Source organism: Thamnophis sirtalis, unplaced genomic scaffold (assembly GCF_051295495.1).
Source record: "Thamnophis sirtalis isolate CommonGarterSnake01/CBP01778 unplaced genomic scaffold, rThaSir2_p1.2 scaffold_4, whole genome shotgun sequence".
NCBI classification, from domain to species: domain Eukaryota; kingdom Metazoa; phylum Chordata; class Lepidosauria; order Squamata; family Natricidae; genus Thamnophis; species Thamnophis sirtalis.
The window spans coordinates 32,383,942-32,395,639 of record NW_028261384.1 but is presented as its reverse complement, the minus strand read 5'-3'; the positions used below and the strand labels follow the sequence as shown (position 1 = coordinate 32,395,639).

The 11,698-nt window shown below is 33.5% G+C and overlaps 1 long non-coding RNA gene across 1 annotated transcript; it reads left to right on the top strand.

The window, feature by feature from the left end:
• The first annotated feature begins 1,668 nt into the window (after nt 1–1,668).
• On the top strand, nt 1,669–7,262 carry LOC106537612 (uncharacterized). The gene is made up of 3 exons (XR_001312665.2): nt 1,669–1,828; nt 6,251–6,344; nt 7,195–7,262. It is a non-coding gene; the product is annotated as an uncharacterized LOC106537612 (long non-coding RNA).
• The last annotated feature ends 4,436 nt before the right edge of the window (nt 7,263–11,698 follow it).

Here is an 11,698-nt window from a genome sequence, read left to right as displayed (position 1 = left end):
GGCAATGTAAAAAACTATAATCCTAAATACACTGTGAGTAAAACTGCATTGTTCTCATAATCTGGAAACTAAACCTAGAGTTCCATTAGGAACTTTTATGGCCAAATGTACTCATAAACTTAAATTTATTCATAAGATGATATGAAGTAGCCTAGTATGAATCTTCATTATCTTCTAGTTTTCTTCTGTTATTTTCAAACATTTTTTAAGGAGAATGGGTCAGAATAGGTACATAATACCTTTTAGTTGCAATACTAATGTCTCTAGAAGCTATTTGCTATTAATAGAACTTACAAAGTTATTTACTTATTCTGTCAGTTACGTGCTTCTTTCAACATACACTCCATAAAACAGGTGAAATTTAATCAGGTGATTAAGGAAGAAAAATTCATCTAGAAAATGCCCTACTTTTTTGTGACTCATACTAATCAGGTACTTGTCTTTGTACTAGGGAGCCAAGATTTGCAAGTTTGTTGCATCTCAGTCTACAGGACAACCTTACTGATACCAAAACTAAGTTGTCAACTGAGTTTTAAAAAAAGAACAGGAAAGAGCAAAAATAGATAAGTGGTAAAAAGATTTAAACTGAGAAGTTTCATCTTTTTTTTGTAAAAAAAATTATTTTTCCATTTTCACAACATATAATCACATACTATTACATAACCAACATCATTTTGTATTATTAAGTGTTTACATCAATTCATCTTACCATCAGCTCCCAAAACACAATTGTTTGGCTCTTCTGCTGCCCATACACCATATTTATCCTTATCCATCACTTTCTTCTCCTTCTCTCTCCTCCTCCTCCCTACCTGCTTTCTTCCCTCTGTCATCCTTCCCTACTCCCCCTTCCTCTCTACTTCTCTCCCCACTCGTTTCTCTCCTCCCTCCCTCCTTGCCCTCTCTCCTATTCCTTTCTCCTTCCCCTGCCTTCCCAAGGAAGTTTCATCTTAGTCTAAGTTTTCTTTCAGAAATACTTCTATATTACTTTTTAAAAAAAAATAAATAAAAACGGAGGCATATTTTTATTTGTATATTTAAAATATACATGTCTACATACAGTAGCCACCTATCTTTGAAGCTAATTAAAAATGAATTTAAGAGAATTAAAGAATATTCAACTGATAATTAAAAACACACACGCATACATATATATTCCCACTTTATATAAATATATGTAGAATAACAGATTGCAATAAAACCTTAGATTTCAGATTAAATTTGCTGTGTGACTTCTAATCATACCAACTTCTAATGTATTCATTCCTATATTTTTGGAATCGTCTTATAAACTCAATAATCAAAATGTCCCGATATAAATAATGGTAGTAACTCTGCTGTAAAAGTGTTACTAAAAAGAATTGTAAGTAATCCCGGAATAAAGCTTTTGAGCAATTCTAAACAAAACCTATTTCAGAATTATTAAGTGTATAGAAAGAGAAAGAGAAGAATCTATGCTGCAAATGAAGAAAAGCAGAGATGGTTCATCCATCTATTTAATGATCTATTTGCCTTCTTCCTGGTTCCTTTCTTCCCTTTTTTTTCTCCTCCAAGAAAATTGAGAAAGTTCTCAAGGCTGCGCAAGGGAGGGGGAAGGGGGGAAGTGACGAGCTGCCTGCGCCCTATTCGCGCCGAAGGCGCATGCGCTGCCCGTTGTCCGCGTGTCTATCCCGTCATTCTCAGCGTGGAGCAGTAGAGTGGGACTCCTTGGAGTATTCTAGAGCGGCAGGACCAGGCCAAAATTTAACCGACATGTCGGAGAAAAATAAACCCGTAGATTTGGGGCTTTTGGAAGAAGACGACGAGTTCGAGGAGTTTCCTGCGGAAGGTAGGTTAAGAAACGGGGACGGAGGGAGGCGGAGAGAAAGAACCAACGCGAGTTTCTCGCAGCGGCTCGTCTGCGGCTGCGAATCGTTGGTCTGGGTGCGGAAAAACATGAAAGCCTCCCAGTCCAGACTCCTTGGCCTTCCAAAGGTGAAACTACAATTCCTAAACATGAAAGCCTCCCAGTCCAGACTCCTTGGCCTTCCAAAGGTGAAACTACAATTCCTATCATCCCCAGTCGACACAGCTGGATGATATGCATGGTTCCAGATGGCAGGACCCCTCCCCCCCAAAGTAGGCCTCTCTTCCACTGTCCCTTCCTCGTTCCCTGCGAGGAGCCTCCCCCCCTCCCCCCACGCGGTATCCTTAGAGAGGCTCCAGGCATTGTACAAGGAGGTTCGGCCTCGCATCCCCTTTTCCCTTGTCAGAAAAGAAGTCAGACTTTCCGTGGGGTGAAAGAAAGCCGCGTTCTTTCTGAAGCGGAGGCGTAATTTGAAGTTCTTCGACCTGGCTGGGGATTCTGGGAATAAGTTCATTCCATCTGGAAAAAACGATTTTTAGAAACACGTGTATGCGTGGCTTTCTTTAGGTTGCTAAAAAAATTAGATGGGTGTTCATTTGCGGAAACTGGGTTCAAAAGGTATGAGGGGAAGACGCCTCATAACTATTGATTAGATCGAGTGCAGATGTTTTGAGCAAGCCATTTATGCTGCACACCAAATGATGTCTTGATTGACCTAAATGATGGAGTGTAAGTGGGTGATTCATGCTTATAACACTTGTGGTTTCAAAACTTTCGATTTGAATAGTAACATGAAAGTTAATAATGAATAAACTTAGGAACCACACCTATTTGCCGTAAATTAATGCAGCAAAATCATGAATAGAATTCTTTAGTGGCCAAGTGTGATTATACACCAAGAAATTTCTCTTCAGTGCATAAGCTCTCAGTATACATAAAAGTTATAAGTGATAGATCATAATCATAATTGTCATAAAAATACATCATAAATCATAAGATACAACACTTAGTGATAGTCATAGAATACTAAATAAGCAATCAAGATAAATTATACTAGGAAACTAAAACAATGTAAGTATAGAAGTCTTACCCTAATGCTGTGAATTTATTAATATGTTTAATTGCGGAGGTGCTTTTGGATTAAAATAAATTTACTTTGCTCTGATTTGTGTCCCTTATATATTATGGTTTTGATTGTATTCATTGGGTATAAAGTATTTATTGTTTTATGTATAAACTGAGGTTTGTTATCTATTTAGTAATAAGGAAGCCTTCACTTTATTAGAAGTGATAAGCTTCAGATGCAATAATTTTAATGCAAATTAAATCAATTAGCAATTGATATATGGAAGCTATAATCAAGTTTTGCAGTGAAAACTTATGTTAATATATAATCAAAACACTCTAAAATAGTTTAAAGTTTCTTACATTCTAGGGATTAATTGTTACTCAATTCTGCATTCAGCAATCTGAAATTGATTTGCCCTGCTTTTATGGGTATTCGGTTATGCTACAACAACTTCATCCTTAAGTCATTTTCAAAAACTTTTTTTTAAATATTACAGAAGTTTAAACAATTTCATTTTAAAATAAACCTCTTCCCCCCTCCCTCTCACACAGAGCTATACACATTGTGTATCAGTGCATACTGCTGTATTAATAATTAAAGATATTCTTAATCATGCAGGTTATGGTTATCCTAATGATGCTTTTCCAAAAGGCAACTCGACTTCCTTGTTTTTTTTTCTTTGAAAAGTTTTCACTTCAGGACTAAAGCAGCTTCCTGAATGAGAAGCAAAACATTTTCAATGAAACAACCAAGGAGGGCCAGTTGCTTATTGAAAAAGGATCTTTGAAATATGCTACATAAATAAGAGTCTTACTATCTTATTTTTGAAAAGATGAATGTTCTATTCATTTTAAACCAATTTAGTTCAATTTGTTGTGAAGCAGTTTTAATAGTGAATAAAAATATGGGGGGTGACAATATTTCTATACAAATCATATTCAGAATGCTGAAAGTTATACAAAACATACTGACATGCCCGTGGTCTTATATTTTGATAAATCCATCATCACTATGCGTCATTGTGTTATCCAAAGTTGTTAGGAAAATTTTTCCATATTGAAAAATTCTTGGGTTTTTTTTTTGTCTACAAAATTAGTGTGTAATATGCTGTAATGTAATAAGCATGTGTCACCACAAATCACTATCCATTTTCTTGAAGGCGCTTTTTTTTACAAATATATTTTTCAATAAAATACATTTTTTCCTGAAGATATGACTTAATCAACTGCATTCAAATATACACTAAATAGGCAATACACTCTGAGACAAATATTTCAATTACAGTTGTATGCTATAAAGCATTTTATTTTCATTGTATTCATTAGCATGTTTTTAATTTTCACTTCTTTTCAGTAGTCCAGTTAAGCTAAAGCTAGAATTGTAGAAGTTAATCAAATATACACCTGTTAGACTTCACTGTGATAACTTTAAAAGAACAGAACCCTCAGTTTATTAAAATATAATCAAATGACCTTCAAATTTATTACTAAATTGAAATTTTTAATGTGATAGAAGATTATTAAATATTATATGGAGAATAATATTAACTGCATTCAGCTTTTTTGAGGTAAATTTAACTTCTATACTGGCTGCTCCTACTACTTACAGTGTTTCCTGATGCAGAAAAACTTACTGGGATTTATTTCTTATTTCCACAGATGTACATTTGGGATTAATTATTAAATTATAATTATATATAAAACCATAATTCTGATTTTTTTTTATTTAGACATCATTAAACAAAATGTAATGTTTGAATCAAAGTGTAATGGATTTTATGAAAACAACAGTAACTTAAAATTGATAATCAATATTGGGTATCTTTGAGATCTTTTACAATGTTCCTTACTGCTTAACTTAGACATTAGAGGAAATTCTCTTTGGAATATCCCTTTTGTGAAGCTCTCCGATCCTTGTTTAGAGGATTAAGCATTTCATTTAAATACAATTTTTTTACATCAAGCCCTTAATTTCAGTTAAGATTGTAATATTTTTTTAAACCACAGACGTTAAATACAATTTGAAATTAATCTCTAATTCTGGTTTATAATCAATTTTCTTAAGTACGAAATATGGTTAACCGGTGCTAAGAATCTGAGCCGTGGTAAAGTTAAAAGAAGAGTAACACTGGAAAGTGAGTGCCTGTTTAATGAGACTTCCTTCATAATTTGAAAAACAGAATTATATATGAGTATGTCTGTACCAAGCCAGTGCATTTTTCAAAATATAAAAAGATTTATACTATATAGGGTTTTTTCTTGCACAAATGTGCATTCACTGATGATGAAATGACTTTTAGTAAGAAAAACGTCAATGTCTTAAACTTCTGCCTTTTGAAAAGCACCACTGGAAAAAGTTGTAATGATTTCTCTGCAAATCTGGTGAATTGACTCAGCAAATGCATATTGTTTTGCATCAAATAACGCTATCACTAGGAACGCTATCACTCTGCTTTGTGATACATGGGAATAGTGGAGCTAACATTTGACTAGACTATTTTGATTTTAGTAACCAATAGCAGTTACTACCAAATCTGATGTGTGCTAGAAAATTGTTCACTTATCAGCTTTTCTCATTTTGCATCTCAGATTTATATATTTATGCTGATAGTACGAAAGCCAGCTAGAAGGAAAGCATACTATTTAAGACTGAGCTCCCACTTATTTTGCAAAACTGATAAGGTCTGATGTGCAATTTACATAGGCATTAAATTCCCAGCTATTACAATTCCATTGATATTGGAGCAGTACCTATGGAGTAACTGACCTCTCATTGTTCCTTGCCATCTGCCAGAACTCTAAATCCTTAGTTTCGCCTAATGTAAATTAGGCACTCATAAGCGATCTTTATTTTGGCAGAATCTGGTGTCCATTCTTTTATTACTTCATTTCATTTCCTTGCCCCATCATGTTAAATGGGTTATTCGATTCTCACTCAGCTTGTTCATTTCTTATTGATTAAACAAGGGTGGTCCAAACTCACAAATTGGGAATATTGGTGGCTGTAAATTATGAACCAGGTTTTGAGAAGATCTTTCGATAATTAATTTGTAGTATTTGACTGCAGTCATTTTTACAAACCATGATTTTTGGCTCTGGCCCAGATCTAAGTACCAAGTACATCTGTTCATGATGGAACCTGATAGTTTTTGATAACATTACTTGAAAAACAAAAATGCATCACATACCATTCCTAAAAATGTTATTCATGAAACTTAAACCTGTTGGAAATTAAAAAGGAATGAAATATTTTGATTTATAAATTACTGAGATATATCCAATGTTGTCTAAATTCATGAATTATATATTAAAACATTGTTCATTGCTTTGTTTTAGACTGGGCTGGTTTAGATGAAGATGAAGATGCACATGTGTGGGAAGATAATTGGGATGATGATAATGTAGAAGATGATTTCTCTAACCAGTTAAGGTATATTAAAACATTCAGTCTATATTAGTAATGAAGACATATACAGATTACCCCTAAAACAAAAATTATATCTCAAAGCATTGAAAATAAATTCAACTTCTACTTTATTACAGCACATGATAATGGAACAATATATTACTGATAAAACATTAATTTTGTTTAGATATAATTTTTAACATTGATGTTGTGTTATAAAATAAGCAGTATTCCCTCTTTTCTTTTTTAGCATTACAAAAATTTCTGTTATAGATAAAATACATTTCCTAAACTTTAATTTTATGTGGATAATAAATGCTAACTTCATAAAAGGTAGTTTGAAAATGGTCGTTTAAGATACTTCATTTGTATTTGATGATACGGTAAGTTATGATTAATAAAAAATAATAATTTACCAGCTTAAGAGAATAAAATACAGTACATATGGTATATAAGTTGTGCTTTAGTTTAAATGAAATCAACTATGTGGAATTTTGGTTTTATATTAAATCAATTTGGCCATGACTATCAGTTCATAAGAAATAGGATAGAGCCTCATTTCTCATTAACCATCCAAATAAGTTTTGAGGAGATGGAGGCATAGTTCCCTCCTGCCATTGTTCTCTTGCAGCTGGTTCTTGGAGGCATGTTGCCCCCAACCTGGAGATGATATTGAAGTTCAAGTTTGCATTCAGCCATATATCTGCTTGGGGAACTATTATAAATGTAATTGAGTAACTCATAAGAACGAAAAATATTTAATTGATTTAAACCAATTTATAAACTTAACCTGATTTCAATACATTTTTTGATAATAAAAATATCAGGTAACTATTTTTCATAATTTAATACTCTAAATGTCTTACTTTTTCAGAGCGGAACTGGAAAAGCATTGCTACAAGATGGAAACTGCATAGCTTCTAATAGCTTCTACAGGTTTTTTTGGCCTAAAAAATCAGAAATTGCGGTGGAACTAAGAGAGAAATTTACTTTTGAATAACTAACAGTGTCAAAAGTAAAATGCTAGCTATCATAAATGTCATACAATGTTGATATATTAATGTTATCTATTAATAAATAAAGAATTTTTTTAAAAAATGTTCAAATTTCATGAACTGAAATTTTGTATTTAATATATTTTCAGAACAAACTATTATATTAGAAGACAAAATTGAAGTGGATGCTAATCCCACATCATGCTTTAGCTATATATGTATTGTTGAAAGTAAATTTATTTTCCATGTTTACTTTCTAGTAGTGCAATATAATTTGCTATTAATATTTTGATTTATAACCCATTTTTGCTGCAAAACAAAGCTGCTGCTTTTAGTGGAAATGAAGTCAAACAAAACGATGCTGAATTAATGTATGAAATTGCTAGTTTTTATGATTGAGACAAGAGACAAACATTTCTTATTTTGCCATGCAGTCATAATAGTGGGGCATCAAGCAAAGGAACATGAATAACCAAAAACACTTATTTAACCTTGTTCAGTTAAACATTTCAGAAGAAATATTCTGACACTATAAATATATTTATATATTTTACACTGCTGAAAAAGAAAACAAATGATTACTTTAGTAGGTTAGTCATGAATTTATTACTTAAACTCATGAGTCATTTTATAAATATAAAGCAAAAGTTGCCATTGTTTTGAGAACCTATAAAAGTTTTAAACTTTTTAATACTTTTCACTATATGCAATTTTATATTACAAATTATATATAAAGTTATAAACAATAAAGTAAAAAGTATTTAAATGCCAAGATGGCCCTTTATAATTTTTTCAAGGAAGTACTCATGTAGAACAGTGTTCTTAGCCTATGTAACTTTTAAGATGTATGGGATTCGACTCCCAGAATTTCCTAACCAGCATGCTGGGAGTCAAAGTCTACACTTCTTAAAGTTGTCAACATGTAGAAACGTAGAAGATACATAGGAAGATGGATTGGTTTATCCTCCATGATTGGAAGGAAGGTGGTTTCAAATTGAAAATTAAGTTTAACAAAAATCTTTTTCAGATATCCAGAGAAGTGATAAGTTGTGATCATGTAGGTTTATATTATATGTCCGACTGTCTCATCTATACATGAAACAATTGGGTGGGTTTAATTTCACACAAATAGTATACAGCATTTAAAGTTCACTCCTATCACTGGTACTTTTAACACAGCCCTCTAATTGTCTGGTTGACTTCTGCTATCAGAACCAAGGTGGCAACTTAGAAAACTTTTCTAGCTTATAATCATACCCAGCACTCTACAAACCATTCTTTCTTTGACTCTTTTTAAAAATTAGAAAAGATATAGCAATAGCAATAGCAGTAGACTTATATACCGCTTCATAGGCCTTTCAGGCCTCTCTAAGCGGTTTACAGAGAGTCAGCATATTGCCCCCAACAATCTGGGTCCTCAGAAAAGAGCAGAATGTCAATACACTTGAACTGTAGGTGAACTAGGAACATGTATGACTCAACAAGGAAAGGACTCATTGAATTAAATGTCTACGAAACCTTAAAATATCCCCTGCACAAAGGAATTTTACTTCAGTGGAAGCATGTCCAAGTAAATACATAACTTTTTTTGGTAATATCTGGCTTATATTGATCCCTCCCTCATAAATGTACTAAAAATTGGCTATTGCAAAATATAATGACTACAAAGAAGATTGATAGAATCATGAAGATTGATAGAATCATTGAAGACTTAAATTTAAGGCCATACTTAACCTTTTTACCTGTATGTATTGGTACTACAAGGTTTCTTTTTTCTTCATAATTTTAAATAACTTACCCATTGAAATTATTAGCTTTGGGTAACACGCATATACCAAGTAATCTTAAAACATCACAAATGATTTATAAACATGCAGATGGGACATAACAAGAATAAGAGCTGTTGATTGAAAAATATATGATGAAAGCTGAAATAATATGTTGGACAACTATAAATTAAATACAGAATGCTGCATAGAAGAGGGAATAATTTTAATTTTGTGTAATGAAGGAAAAATGGTGTCCCCAATAAACTGTTCTGGAACCAGTTTTTCTGGTCTTAATTTTGCAGTGAAAGACAAATGCCACAAGACTCAAAACTTTTGATAATAGAAAATATTACAAATTGCTGTGAATTGCTTTACTTGTACAGTTCTTGGTATATAAGTACAAATCCATAATCGATGCTAACTGCAAATCTATCGAACATATATATTGGGGAGAAATTATATTGATGAGTTTGGGAGTAAGTGATCAAACAAAATAGAAGTCTTGAGATTGTTACTACAATGAAAAGCAAATACAGAATTCCTAAAGATTAATTTCTTTTTAGTGATTTATATAGGACATAATGTAAACTAAGATACTAGAGTTGCTTTATAGAATGGCATACTCTATGTATAGATGGCATACAAATTTAATAATAAATAAATTCCAAATATTAAACTCTTATTACTTCTTTACTGTGGTGCTATATGTATCATAGTTGGAATTTTATATGTAGTTCTAATAAACATTAAAAGAATATGAGAATCCAAAACATGGGATACAGTTGAAATGCACGTGTGGACAAACTTGAAGTTTATAAAGAAATATAAATCTTGTCTAGATCACAGAGACTTGAAGTATTTTATTTGATGTGCATGTTGCAGTAAAAATTCTATACCCGCTTGCACCATAACTAAATCATGAGCGACTACCCCCTGGAGTTTCACAGTCTGAGTCCTGAGTTTCTATAAAACAGTAATTCAGTGTCACCCTATTATCAAATATAAGGCCAGTCTTAAATACCTTTCGTGGGGCCACCCTGCAAACAGCGATGGACTGGCCTGCAGTGCTTCCACAAGTGAAAACGGACCTTGGGAGGGCCCGGCTGCAACGGCCTCCTGCAACGCTCTGCCACTCAAAAACCTCTGCTCTGTTTTCACTGACAAAGCGCTTGGGCCACCACAGGTGCTCCTGACATGAGTGACATCGAGTTGGCTACACCCAATCTGGCCATGCCCCTCCCCCGGGCCCCTGAAGTTCAAACATAATCCTGATGAAGCCCTCAATAAAATCAAGTGTGACACTCCTCGTCTAAAAAGAATCTGGGAGTACTACTACCATAGAAACTCGGGAATAAGCCTATGATATGGTTATGATTAGGTCAACCAAGGTATTCCCATGATTAAGGATGAAGGACATAATGTCACCATTCCTAATGTACATAAAAAAGCTACTTGGAGTGACATTTGTATGTTACTTTAAAGATGCCACTGTACCTGAGGACAATAAGAACTTATGACAGTTTGGGTAGGATATTTTTTCTGAGGATAGTCCAGTCCTGTGTAAAGACCAACCTACAGCGTCAGATCCCTGGTGATTAGAATGCAGTATTGCAGGCAAATTCTGCCCACAGCCTGGAATTTGTTCCTGGCTGGGCTTGAGATTGACTCAGCCTGCCATCCTTCTGAGTTTGGTAAAATGAGGACCCAGATTGTTGATGGCAATATGTGGATACTGTGCACTGCTCACAGATTGCTATAAAGCACTAAAGTATATAAGTCTAAGTGCTGTTGCTATTGCAACTGTTTCATACAAAATTGTTATTTTTAATTGCCTTCTATCAGTTGCTTTATGGAGCAAAAGAGAAGAAAAGTACATTGAAATAACTGATTTTACAAGCTGGACAAAATTCAAAGGACTTGCAGATGTTTGTTGAAGAAAACATTTAAAACAAGATTTATAGGTAGCATGTGGTCAGTGGCAAAAGGTCTGTTTTGCATGCAAAACATTTCAAGTTCATTTTGCAGCATCTCTTACAATTCAAAATATGTCCTCCCAAATCCTTAAGAGGAGGGTCTCTGGAAAATAGTAAACTATTCCTGGAACCAGTAGCATTCCAAGGAATTTGTGGAACCATAAATACCAATTGTGAGAACAGTTATTTTAATATAATACAAATAGCAAGCAATATTTATATCAAAGCTTTGGTGATAAAATAAGGCAGAACTAAATAATAATAATAATAATCATCATCATCATCATCAGACATCACACTGATTGAGAAAAATAAGGTCACAATCATAGACATCGCAATACCAGGTGATAGCAGGGTCGCCGAGAAAGAACTTGAAAAAATCGCAAAATACCAGGACTTAAAAATCGACTATGGCACAAACCAGCAGTAATTCAGTGGCATGGAGAAGTAAAAACTATTGTCAGGCGAGAGTACACCAACAGTTAGGAAAATTTTGAAATCTAAATTGAATGGTGGAAATACAATCGACCATAAATACCTGGGCAATACCAGTTATAAGATACACAGCTAGTATAGTTAACTGGACACAAGCTGATTTGGACATTTTGGACCGAAAAACCAGGAAACTAATGACAATGCAC